Source organism: Syngnathus floridae, chromosome 1 (assembly GCF_059516105.1).
Source record: "Syngnathus floridae isolate MCC-2025c chromosome 1, RoL_Sflo_1.0, whole genome shotgun sequence".
In the NCBI taxonomy this organism is placed as follows: Eukaryota; Metazoa; Chordata; class Actinopteri; order Syngnathiformes; family Syngnathidae; genus Syngnathus; species Syngnathus floridae.
In genome coordinates, this window is record NC_142413.1 from 13,000,595 (window position 1) to 13,012,529 (window position 11,935).

The 11,935-nt window shown below is 38.6% G+C and overlaps 1 protein-coding gene across 2 annotated transcripts in view; it reads right to left on the reverse strand.

Annotated features, from left to right (window-relative positions):
- tenm1 (teneurin transmembrane protein 1) overlaps positions 1-11,935 on the reverse strand; it is a 181,258-nt gene that overhangs the window by 165,536 nt on the left and 3,787 nt on the right. The window contains exon 2 of one of the 2 annotated variants that reach the window (XM_088371193.1): positions 9,955-10,096. The exons of the other annotated variant lie outside the window; for it this stretch is intronic. The gene's annotated coding sequence lies outside the window, so the exon portion shown is untranslated. The remainder of the gene's footprint in view (positions 1-9,954; positions 10,097-11,935) is intronic. 2 annotated transcript variants of the gene reach the window in all.

Sequence of the window (11,935 nt, forward strand, 5' to 3'; positions counted from 1 at the left end):
GTTTTCATAACAATAAATATAGTGTGATAAGCTCATATGTAATATAGCAGTATATTTAATAAGATTTATAAATTAAGACTTATGGATTTTATTTTCTAGAAATGTCATAGCTTATAAATTTGAATGCATGGTAAAATTTTGCATTGCACAAGATATTATAGATCATACTTAAAAGCCATATATTTCAAAAACCTGACACTCTAGAAATAAAATAAAGATTCTCTTTAAGTCAGCGTCAAAATAACTTTGGGGACACATAAATCCATCACTGATTAAATTTAGCTTTTGAGCAGTGTTATCATAGCTTGCTAAAACAAAAACCTTATTTAAATAGGCTGTCTGCATCACTTTTACACACATTGCCGCATCATGCTGCAATCTGAGTGCATCACGAGTTACACATCCACCAACAATATGCACAGTGGCTATGTGAAATCTAAGTAAACCAGACCCACAGCGTCATAATTATCTTTGTCTCACAGAACTACACAATGAAGTGTAATCCTGAGTCCTTTCCTTGGCATGTTGTGGGAAATCAAAGCCCACTTTTATCTCTGCTGCTTTGTCAGAATGGGATTGACTGGTGTCACCTTCTCTTTGGTACAGCGGGGTGTGAGTATACATTACCCGTGAGCTCTGAGCTTGCTGCAGGCACTGACTGCCGTTTGTCTCCTCAGAGGCTCTCTGTCCTGTTTCATGTATGTCACACACTTACATGCACGAATGAAGGCATCGTATCACGCACCCTCTGAACTGCCTTGTTCACCATCATGTGCAGGATGCACATATATAGATTGACATGTTGGCTCTTGCTTAATGTGCAATGTTTTCTTCTGTTTTCTTTCAAACAACATTTCTTCGATTCCATTACAGTACAGATTACATCAGACATGGGTAAACTATCGTCCACAGGCTCCATCCACAGTCTCTGACCAGCCCAGTAAAAAGAAATCATATAAATATGAGGTGCTTTAATTGTAAAAGCAGTGCTTTTGTTTTGATACGCATGGGTTTCGATGGGACGAGTCAGCAAGAGCTATGACTTGTGTCTTCAGTGCTGCCAACTTTGCACTTACATTTCCGCTATATATAGCAAATTTTTGACACCTCTAGCATCTAGTTTTCAAAACATTAACTCTGGTCGTAATGTTGGGAACACTTTTATTTTCTGCATAGAGAAGACTAGCGGAATTTGTATATTTGCCATTTTTTCTGACACATGACAGAGAGTCATTTCTCCAGCTAATCTCAGTATGCAGTTTATATTAAGGGGAATGTGATGCGACATATACTCTGGGCCAAGGGGGGAGTGACTACTCTCTCTGACACACTGTCAGTCAAGCCATCAGGCGATCACACCTCAGAGAATCAATACTTAGATTTTTTCTCTCTTTTTTATGAACTATGGTGAACTATGGTGACACACAGCTTTTCTCACAAATCAATGGATGCTATGGTAACCCAGGAGTAGCGTCCCAGCAGTGCAACAGATTTACATGGAAATGAATAGAGCCATTAAATTGACGGTCAGGCTAGTCGGAGGAATAAAAATATTTTTATAGTTTTTAACATGATGAAATTACACCATGGAAATGATGTACAGAGATAGAAGTCAAAAGGCCAGTAATGTAATGACACATCAAAGTTTCAGAACCGTTGAAATGACGGCCCTGGCAGTTGTCGTGCTGAAGCCAGATGGTGTTGTCACCAGGCAGCTCTTTTAGAGCTAGAAGAAAGATAATGCAGGGGTCTTATTCAGAATTTTAAAAACTTTATTAACGTTTCTACGTGTATTTACATGGACTTTAAAAACCAGAATACTGCCAATTTTTTGGGCAATCAGTCAGATCCCAAGCCCTAGTGCGTTACATTTTAAAAGTGTTATTGAGTGCATGTAAAGGTGATGGTGCACACTTGTCAATGCATTGCAATGTAACTTTATTATTTAGCCGAATCTGGTACTCATTTCATAACACAATGCTGCTTATTTTTTCTATTTTCCTAAATGGTAAACAGAGTAATTTATTGAATGCCAGAGAAACACCTCCGTACCCTTTGTGTGGTTCATGTAAGGCAAGAAACTTCACAAACTGGCAGAGAAACCTTGGGCCGAAACACAGATGGGAAAAAACATCTACCCATTTTCCACAACCAAAAGTTGGCAATTATCGGTTATTTGTCCGAATAATACGCATTTCAACAGTTTCACCGGTCCTTGGCTCGATCCTTGTTGTTGTTGTTTGCTCTGTTGTGGCACATATTAATTTACCGTAATATACCCTGAATATATGCCCCACCAGCTACAATTAGGAGAAAATCCTGTTTTGTTCATATGTAAGCCACACTGGACTATAAACCGCAGGTGTTTTAAGGTTTAATTTCCATATATAAGAAAATATGTACAAATCATACAATATCATAAAAATTGTGATAAACCGCACTGGACTGTAAGCCGCAGGGTTCAAAGCTTGTGCAAAAAGTAGCAACTCATAGTCCGGAAAATACGGTGATTTGAAAACCTTTACTATTAAGCAACCGGCGTTATTTTACAATACCTCTAGAAATCCTAAGTCTGAAGAAGATGTGCAAAGATGTTGAAATCCAGACTGGCTTTGTTGAATCAATTAGTTGTCGGGTAATCGATTAAATAAAGAAAGAAACCATTTGATTCATGTCACGCTTTTCTATATACTAAGTGCTCACAGTAGATGCATTCGTCCTACCCATTCACACTCTGGTAGTGATAAAATACATAAGTAGCCAACTTTCCTGAGGAAGGCTGACAAAAGCCTGGCTCTCAGTGTGCGCCTCCGGTCCTCCGACCACCACTAAACTTTGGCACCCAAGCATACACCAGTGTTGGTCGCACTGGAGGCAAGGTGTGTGAAGTGTCTTGCCCAAGGACACAACGACACATGACTCAGACAGAGCGGGATACGATTTGCCAAACCTCCAGTTACCAAATGACCCGCCAGTTATTTTAGGCATGACCAATCAACACATACTTATTGCAACTGTTAAATTAGTGTTGAATTAGTCCAAGAGTTGGATTCAGCATACATGGATTAGTCATGCCTAAGAATGACATAAGGCATAACTATGACGTAATAGAAATTGCAACAGAGCCAACCCAATATCCCACACAGCAAAATAGTGATCTCATCAACCAAAGGTCATATCCTACAGTGCATGTTTTTGTGTCACGCTACGATACATATGCAGACAGTACTATATCTCATAGCTCTATCCACACAAGTCTTACTAAAACAAGACAATTTCATGCGTTTCAAGCGTTGAATTAATATGGAACACGGTTGAGGTTACCATATTGGTGTTGCTCTCAACAACCATTCCAGTGTTTCATGTGTCCCCTTTGGAAAATTAATTGCCCACCCTTGGGTTACATGCCCTCTCTCACCTCATTCTCACTTATGTTGCACTCTCCCCCATCTTATGTTCTGTACAGCCTCTATTGTGTCCTCCAAGGCCTCTGCATTTAGAGACGTAAGCCTGCTGGTCGGGGTTATTCCCTCTAATTCTAGCCCACAGTGGGGTGCCCATTATGGGGCTTGATTCTTGGTTTTGATGTCAAAACCTAGAGGTTGTTTCCTAGAGCCAAGCTCACTTCAAACAAGACGCATGGGTTTTCTGGAGGACGAGTCAGCGTGTGGCACCTTAGAACAACACCAGACTAGAGGCTTGAACAGAACCATTTCAGAGTGGTGCAGTTACTGTTCATACTCCCAAAAATGCCTGAAAGTTGAAATAATTTGCTCTTTTACAGTGGATTCTACTTCTGAATAATACTTCTTCAAACCCTGATTACGTCTCCCTAATCACTCTTCAATATGCACATATAGCATGGGAATTCTGATGGTTCCCCGAGTACACATACAATATGCAACTACTTACTGTAAGTGCTTTACTGACTGCATTGCTGTTTGTGCTTTTTGTGGAGACGTCATGAACGAATTGCAATGCATACCGACTGCGGTGGTGTGCAGTACGTGTCCGGAAATCTGCACCATAAGATCACGGGGGTTCACGCTGAAGAGTTGAGTTCACGTGCTAACAACCTTGTATCTCGAGAGCTATTTGTAAACAATAGCCACTCTTGCATTTCATTCACATTGATACGTTTATTGGATAATCATTTATCGGAATTTGGCTCCTCTACCATTTAAACGTTTTGTGTTTAAATGGTTTTATTTTGTCATGTTTAAATTATTCCCTGCTCATTTTGTCTTTTAAATGTCCGACTCATGTCAAGCTATGTAGTTAGCTGAAATGTGAGGTCTGCATGTTATATGTAATATATTTTCATAAAAACGGTTTTATTACAAAATAAACCAGATTTATCTCGTATGCCGAAACCCGATTTCCGGTCTAATTTCTTCAACTTCATGAAAATACACCACGCTGCATCCGCAAATAATAGAAACCTGACTGAAACTTTACGGACCTCCGCATGCAGTGAATTGACACACAGACTCCAATGCTTCCTTTACCTTGCGGCGTTCTTACGGAGGCCGCAACGCATTATCGTTTCATTTTTCCACTCATAGTTATGAGTGTATCTACAGTGTCATGCTTTATAGTCCATTTCATCAGTGAGCTGCTACTAGGGAAGTGATCTTATTCCATGCAGGACAATATGTAATATTCATGAATTTAAATGATTAATGAATCCCAAGCTCCTGTATTAACCACAGAGCAGTCATATTTGTTTAGCAATAAAATATTATGGTATTGATGGACTAATGTTACATTTTACAAGAGAAAAACAAGGGAACCATGCAGTTTTAACATTTGAAGTGCATCTCAAGAGAGTCCACTAATGGACCTGAACTGTATGAGTATATGAATGTCATTTCAGTTCTAATTTACATTAAATCTATAATTCATCTTTGTGTAATGAACTCCTCTGCGGTCATTTTTAAATAACTACACAAAGTGGACTGCATGCATCACATTACAGCACTGCCCGTCCACCGCTATCCGCCCGTTCACTTTTACCCAGCGTTAACCCTTTGTCTCCATAAACACTCATGCATACACATTCTCTTGACAAATTCATGAGAGACTCAGGAATCAATCACTGCACAGTTGCAACAATATCGGTCCCTTCACAGACGTGATCCACTCTTGTCCATCCAGAAAAATGAAAGACAACTGTGCTGCTTTAGTAAAACTGCTTAGAGGCGTGATCAAGGATGACATACAGAAGTTTAAATAGATTTGCATGGCAAATCAAATCAGGCTTGAAGTCCATATGAGGGTCAAGCAGCAATGAGGCAAACAGTGTGGTAGAGATCGTCATGTGCAAAGACTATGAGACCTGTAATTTATACATTTCCAATCTCCAGATAACGTCTTGAAATTCTAATGTCGGGCATGCAAAATCAAATAGGAGAGGCGGGAATGAGGAGGAGGCCAGGAGACGCAGAACAATTGAGTTTCACATTGGTAAATAAATGAGAAGAATATGCAGGGCAAATTGGAGCCAACTTTATTAGCTCCTCTGAAAAATCCTTTACAGCTGCAGGATTTTAGACACATTTTCACAATGGTGAGAAGGTCTTATTTTCATAGCATCTTTGAGACCCTGAGAAAGGGAGCTGCCTTATTTGTTAGCTCTGGCCTTTGCACATTTCAGTGAAGCTTGTTTGCACACGCTAATCCTGCTCTCTAAACAGACCACAGGAACGACAAAGAAAAACACTGAGAAATCCACTTGCCCTCAAGCAAGACTTTACCTCTCTGCCTCAGATGCGTAAAAATAACGTTGTGAAGTGCCCAATTGCTCACCTCAGTCAGACGACTTTCCTAAAGCCCTGAAAGTAGCTGCGAGTAAGCCATTTCTGAAAATATAGTATATAAGTAAAACAAATTGAAAAAATTGGTTGCTGACGGTGTAGTGGTGCACTTGCCTGCGTGTAGGCAGTGTAGGACTGATTCCCACTCAGTGACAGTGTGTATGTGGGTGTGGCTAGTTGTTCATTTCTATACGTGCCCTGCGAATGGCTGGTAACCAGTTCAGCTTGTCGTCTGCCTTTCGCCCGATGTAAGCTGGGCTTGGACCTGTTTTGAGTGTTAAAAAGTACAACACTAAATGGTGTACTAATTTAACACTACACACTAATGTAGGGTAAAATCACACAAAAAACACTGACTGAAGCATTACATTCAACTCCATAGGTGTTGAAATAACATTGCTGATTTTGCTGTGAAGATACATTTCCAAAATGGAAAATGTCTTCACAATTTCTTTTATTAAAGGCAATCTATCATGTTTGCAATTCCCACATTATTTTTTTTCTTTTTGTTTCCGAGGCTCAAATGCTGAAAATAATCAAATGATACTTCTGGAGGAATAGAAAATGAAAGGAATTGAAGTATGGCAAGATTGCTAAGTGAGGCATGAAGTGATGGGCTTTTAATTGATGAATACAAGCTAGCTATCAATGGGCCACAGTCCTCCCATCATGTTCTTGCACTTTCATAGTTGATCAAGCCTGAAATCTCTCGCTGATAATGCAAAGTTTACCAGTCACACACAAGCCAGGACCTGACACAACACCACACCACTTGCATCCTTGATCACATGCAACTGTGCGTTTCCAGTGATGGAAATTGGAAACATACAAGCTTGAGACCCCAGAACATCAACAATGAAGCATTCACATAATCTAAAATAGCATCATACTGTCACTCTTCATGCGAGCATTACATTAAACCAGATAGTATGTAACTCTCAAGTGTAAGAAGGAACCCAGCACTGTTTGCAAACATAATAAATTTAGTCAACTGTTTCTAATATATCTTCAGAGCATGATAAATAAGAACTGGTATGATACTAGTCGATTCAATGATTGATTGGAATTTTTGACGAGACATTGTGGCATCGGCAGCATGATGCAACATGTATCTCTCATAATCAAAAGATTTGGATCTCAAATCATCAAGGTTACAAGCTTGCTCTTGATGCTTGAGTGAGTTTTCTCTTGGTACTGTATTGTTTATTTTTAAATAACGTGGAAAGGAATCCCCTGTATATTTGTGGTTCACTATTGACAAATTTGCCTCATTGTGATTATTCTGGCAAGAAGAGTTTAGTAAGATAAAGCTGCAAGTGGAGGTTACAGCGAGTTTTTGCAACATTCAGTTCCAGTGCATTTTTATTTTTTAAACAGCTCATCTGTAAGCAATTTTTCTTTTAGGGCACAGCTTTAAAATTCATTTGAAATGATATTTTGAATCAGACTTCATGGTATATTCACAGTTTAAAGTATTATTACAGTCAATTATTAAGTGAGTAATTGACACACCCCCAAAAATAAAAATTGTAACTGCCAATAGATGTTTGTGAAATTTAAAGAATTGACACTTACGAGGTAGGAACACATTGAAATTACATAATTTAATTGCATTTTTTTTCTTCCTTTCGATCATGTGAAAGTAATTGACAGTAATATGTAAAGTAACAACTCTGTTACAGGTAACTAAAAAAATGTTTAGTCTTAAATTGGATAGGGGGTGGGATTAAATAAATCCTACCTCTTCCCACTCCTTTTCAGACAAGTAAACTCTGCCCATTATGTACAGTATATTGTATTCTGTTTGTACCTACCATTTATACAAAGTTATAATTTGCATGACTTTCACCCTGTTTTTGTTTTTTATTTTATCTTTCTTCATTTGATTGATATATGTATAATGTACATGTTCCAAACAAACTCATTCATTCATGTCAGAAGATGGTGGCAAAGCAGTAATTACTGTACATGAAAATTACACATTAGAGGTGCACCAATCACAATTTTCCTGGCCCATCCCTGATATTCAAAGAGGAGGTCAACCCCCAAATTTTCTTTGCAATACGATGTTCCATGCAGCTCAACTAGTTCTGACTAATGTTTTGTTTGTGAAATATGAATTAAATGGGCAAAATCCACCTGTTTTTATCCATCTCAGACCATTGTCCCACTTGCTGTCAACCAATGGTCTGCTCAGAGCCTCCTCATTATCAGAAAAATCTTATGGTTCAAGGCGTCCATCAGGACATAATAATTTTCAAAAATGAAATGCAGCACGCATGCAACAATGTAAAGACGACTAGTCTGGTCATGGGAAAATATGGCGCAGTAATGACATTATCAAGAACCAACCATCATTCCAAACTTGATAAAGATAAGAAGAAAACTGGCCAGGGAGGCTGCCAAGATGCTAACAGCAACACTGAAGGAGCTGCAGAAAATACTGGCAAGTAGTGACTGTTAAATACATGTGACAAAAATCTCGCATTTTCATCATATTTCTGGGCTGTGGAGGGTGGCATGACAGAAGCCGCAGTTTATAAAGAAAAGCTTCCAAGCCTGGTTACATTTTGTAAAAACACACTAGAAATCTCCAAAAAGGCATGACTCGATTTTACTTTGACTTGGTATTCATGAGGTTTAATAACTCTGCAATCATGATGATGTGTTCATATTTCTCAACAAAAACAAGTCAGCTGTTGTGGCTTTATTTAGTTTTTATGTGTCATGGACATATAATTTGAAGAGGTTTCCTTTGTATTAAGGTTACGTTCAGCTGTCTTCTAATATGCTAGTTTGCCACTGCGATTTTTTTTCTGTTCATGTGGAATGGGTTTTTTTTCTCTTATTTTTGCCACATTTATAAAATTTCAGATAGCATTTAAAGTGTTTTTGACATATTTTCAAAAGTAATTATTTTCCCCTTTAGCAGATCAAAACAAATGTGGTGAAACAAGTCAAAGTTCACTGGAAAAGAAAATTCCGATCTTACAATAAAACTTCGTTTTATTCTGTGATGTTTAGCTACAGAGTGACACTGCCGACTAATGTCTTGTGCAAACTACAACATGACTCCTCAAAGTATAAAATGTCATTTGTTTAGCCCGAGAAGTTCAGGACAAAAACGTTTGAGGATGATTTTTGTTGCAAACTAAGAAAGCAACCTAGTTCATCGACTGCTTCTGAAGCATAGGGGTCAAACCACTGATCAACACAGCGAGTCTGAGAAGTGCGGCAACATCCAAAAGTAGCTGTGCTTGAATGATCTTTCAACGCGGCTTTCCGTGTGAGCGTCCGCATCCACCTGTTTTTTTAAGACCCACCTTTCTATTTGAAATGAAAGGTTGGATGAGATATAGACACCAAGGTTTGTTACGTGATACTCACTTTGACTTTCTAAGTGATTTTAAGTCATCTGCCAAGCCCCAAAAAGGTGAACAAAAACGATTGAGACGATGCAAAGAGAAACATGCAGCGTGCTGTTTTTCCTTGCAGAGCCACGGGGGAATTTGACCATAAAGACACAGAGTGACACACACAGTGTTAGAGACACCCCCCAAAACCACTTAATCAATATTCCTGACAAGGCAAAGCCTTATTCAACACAATTGATATTCCTCCTCTTTCGCAAGATAAATACATGTCACTGTCCTCCTCGCAGGCCTAAAAGGCTGTTCACACTAGCCCGGTTTGCAAATAAAGCTTTCCAAAAAGACTGACAAGCGCCTAAGCTCTCTGCATCAGCCACTGCTTGCTAAAAATCCTCTTTCAATAATGCATTTGGCTGCTAAAACCTCTACTTCTCCAAGATAAGCAAAGTAGTGGCATTACAGAAGCAGAATTAATTGATAAATCAATGCCAGAAATTGGATTCAGTTGTTAGCAAGTAAGCCAGAACTTCCTGCATAGCTCCTTAATTAAGTGCTTGATTATGGAGAAATAAGTGCGCTGAAGAGGAGTTGCTGAAGAGATCTAGTATGACTATTAAGCAGCAGAAGAGATTAATTTCCGAATGCTAACGAGAATAGTCTTCCATCATTGCTTTACATCGTGAGGTTTGCCATCTAAAATATGGAAAAATATGATCCAGGAGAAAGATTTTTCCTGACATCCTTAATCTGATTCTGAAATGGCTTACTGCTCCCCGTAGATTCTTATTCCTGAACTGTATAGCTGTTTCCATGGACAGGCAGAATGCGGCAGCCTTGAACAGGAACAAAGAGCGGAGCACATTCCCAATGGCGAGAAGACTCATTCAGGTACACGCTGCTGCTCTGGTTCTTGTGGGTGATATAACAGAAACACATATCAGGGTTAGGATGGAATTTTTGGGCCACATTAAACTGCTTTACTTTTAATTCAACTTTTTTCTAACTTTAACCTCGAAGAATAAAGTGTATCATTTTTACTTGCAATCTATTTTTTTTCCATGTTAAAATTATACAAGACAAAATTACTCTCCTATAATAGTTCTCATATTTCTGCTCAACAAATGAACCCATTGTTCTTCCTACTTGGTACATTTATCATACAAAACCCAGAACTATTTTTCGAGACACATTGTGTCGGAATAACACTCCGTCAATTCTGTAAAATGTGTAATTTCAGAAGCTAAGGCTGGCGTTAGTTGAAAAATGATTGCACGATTCAGCCGCAATTTTCTTGGAGTATATTCTGGTTATTTTATTTGCTCAAATAACTTTTCTTTGTACACTTTGCCTTTTTTAGCAGAGCGCTTCTCCCTATGCAGTTGGGAGTCAATTTGGCCAATGATTCACATCCTAGAAAAAAATATCGAAGAATTCACCATGGAGCAAGACTCATACTGAAATTAACCTCCGCAACAAAAAATAACCGCATGCTGAAAAACTTAATGAACCTGATTGTATTTCATGTATGTACGTACATATACATAAAGGCCTCCAACAGAGAAGCATCAAGCACCGTTTTGGCACGATTCATCTTTTCCATGAGTGAATAATTCATGATAATCCAGCAAAAGTAAAGCCATGAATATTACTACTGATATACACATGAGGCTATTTACCAATTCAGCAGCAAATAAATGAACTCGTTTAGAAGAGGGAATGTACAGCATAGAATCACAGTTTGATATTGCAAAGAAGTAACAACCAAGTACGTAGTTTGCCCAAGTAAATCATTTCATAGTCCTGAAGCAAATTACACATATGAATTAATCATATTAATAAATTAAGTACCAAGTTGCCAAATTTGATGGACGATCTGTCCCTTAATTGTTTAAAAAAAAAAAAAGAGTGGCCATCTTGCTTTCGGTTCAATCATGGTTGAAATTGACTTTCTTTTTCAAGGTTAATTTTGATACGAGCAAGATTTAAACGGGAAGTTTTTTTGGACTGAAGCCTACCTTCCTCGATAATGTGTATTAAACGGAAGGCGAATCCCCCGTCTCTCCGCAAAGGCTGTCTGGAACACATTCAATTTTGTCCTTTGTATCAACAAGACAAATATAATGGATTTTGACTTAATTGTTTTGACAGCAATGCCAAGATTTGCAGGCCGAGGTGAAGGACAATTTACGTGGCAATAAATCTGTGAAGAAACAAACATTGATTTTCCTTCTTCTAAAATTGTCCACTGACTTGATTAATAAAAATTTCACAGTGAGGAATGTGTCCCTGTAGGTGGACATTGTTTTTCTTTGTATGTGTAACGTTTGCGCATGTGTGTGTGTGTGTGTGTGTTTTGGCGGATGACAGCGTAGCAGCATTAGAGTGTGTGAGGTTAGCGGCAATTTCTGCTTAACACGCATGCTACACTCCAAAACAAAACAATACGCCTTGAATAACACAATCTTTACATTACCTTCAGAGACCAATTAAATAGAAAAGCTCACAATATGTCACAATCCACTAGAGACAAATTAAGCACTCAGAAATGACCGCAGCCTCTTTCTGACAGCTTTTCTGTCTCAGCCCTCCAGCTAGCCACGCTCCTTTTGCACTCCACTTCACATGCTAAAAGACACACACACACCACACTCCTCTTGACAAATTAAGCTCATTTTTTTAAAAAAAGGTGGAGTGGCTTGACCAGTAAGCTCTGGTGCTTCTGTCTTGAGAACCAGAGAAGTGGGGGTG